Below are 2,071 nucleotides of genomic sequence, written 5' to 3'. Positions count from 1 at the left end.
GTTAAACTGTAGTTTTTTTTGTCATTTTTTTAACTGATCTGAATATTGCAGAACATAGTATGCTTTGCCACAGTGACTCTGTAACATGTTTCTTTGAGCCTCAACTGAACATTAATTTCACTGCCGGTTGTCCTCATGAATAAATTTGTCTTTAAACTCAGTAAAGCAGCTGCAATAGATCCTAATAGAGTCATGAGGAGAAGTGTTGTGATTGGCAGACCAAACCAAAAACAAAATGCTTTTCTTGGAACCTCGGTGTTCTTCCAGAAACAAGTTTTGACTTTATATCTTTGTCAGATGGTTTAGATGGACCTGTTTTAACACTCAAATTTACAATGCCCCATGCATTCCATTGTAAAGCTGTCTAGCATTGTTTCTCAGACACTAAGTTAGTTAATAATAATAATATGATTCCCAAGCTGTGGTGTGTGTACCACTGCTGGTACACAGGAACATTGCTAATAAGGCCTAACATATGTACTTCAACTGGCCTAAAAAAAATATTATTTGATTTCATTTTACTACAGTTATCACATGAACATCACATTTCAATCTTGTAAAACATTTTTGTTTATCATTTTAGTGAAGCCTTTCAGAGGCTCTTTCATGGTTAAATCAGTAAATTGTAGTTATCTTCAGAAGGAAGTGGTACTTGGGAAATTTTGTTCTGTACATGGTCTGGGAACCTCTGTCTTGAGGGATTCACATTTGTTCAAGTCTATCATCAAAGAAGATGCCCATGTGGACATTTTTTCATGGCTGTATATTTTCTTCCTGTCCACACTGAGATGATCCTTTCCTAAAGCCATGTAAGCGTCCGTGTTGGGCGACAAAATCCACTGTCCTCATTCTGTGCAGAAATTGTAATTAAAACTTTTAATGTGAGGCTTCAGTAGTTGAGTTAGACAAATTAACTGGGTATATTTATATACGGGTGGAAACACATAAATACTGGAGAAAGATTTAGTACAAAAACAAAGAAACTTTGGATGAGATCCACCTGATTTTACTAACTTGGATGGTTTAAACATGCTCAAAAAATGTATTCAGCTGAAATTCAGAATACAATTTTGTCTCGAGTTTCTTACATTTGAAATGTAGGATAGAAAGGGATTCATTCGCTGCTAGTATGGACAGGATGAACAACTGACCAATAACTCCTATCAGTGTTCGAGCTACTATTTAAGGACATACTTGAAAACGTGAAACTAGACTTTAATTTTGTTCCATTTTTGTGACCAAAAGACTTCTTTGGTGTCGATTGATGTCACTTGACATCTCTCAATAACATGTTGAGTAATTTTCACATACACCAATCTGCTTTAAGGTCGGCAGCTTGTCAATTCTTTAAACATCCCCTCTAGGTATGTTCATTTCTAAAGTTCAACCATTAGATATTAGACAGTCATATGTCTCCTACATCACTGGGAGTCCATTCTTAATGGTGGTGCAATGTAAGTTTCATTTCTCTACACCACACTTGGTGAACTTGCCTTTTGGAACTATCCCGTCTGGACTAGACCCAAATTCACTGCATGTATATATGGGTCGTCTTTGTAAGTTTCATTTCCAGTTATTGCATCCTACTGGCCATAGAGGGGTTCATTTTTCAACTTTGCAGTAGCCTGTAACCAATCAGTATGAGCTGCAACCAGCTGACACTCTACCGCCACTGCAACAACTTTTACAAGAAAAAACAAACACCTCACTTCATCGCACTTAACCACCAGCACTGGTCGCTAATTACTCTGCCCTTCAGAGGGGCGGAGCAAGTGTTAATGTGAACAGGGTTTCCAGACTATGATCACAGCCATGAAAACTGAAGCTATGCGCGCTTGTCTATTGGAGTAGGACTAGCCTCTAAACTAGTTGTGATGCCACAAGTCCCGCTTGCAGGAACATGCCTTCAACTGAGATCTATCCAGTCATCCATTCATCCATTTATCCATTCATTCATTATTTCTCACTGCAGAGGGAAAAGAATAAGATAAAATAGTTCCTCTTTTGGCAGATGTATTTTTGAGGGCGATAAAAAGATAATTTTTCTGCTCTGAGGCAAATCCATCAGTTA

This window comes from Embiotoca jacksoni, unplaced genomic scaffold, assembly GCF_022577435.1.
Source record: "Embiotoca jacksoni isolate LCO1_2020_lvr unplaced genomic scaffold, fEmbJac1.0.p SCAF_8, whole genome shotgun sequence".
In the NCBI taxonomy this organism is placed as follows: Eukaryota; Metazoa; Chordata; class Actinopteri; family Embiotocidae; genus Embiotoca; species Embiotoca jacksoni.
This window is presented reverse-complemented; position numbering follows the sequence as displayed.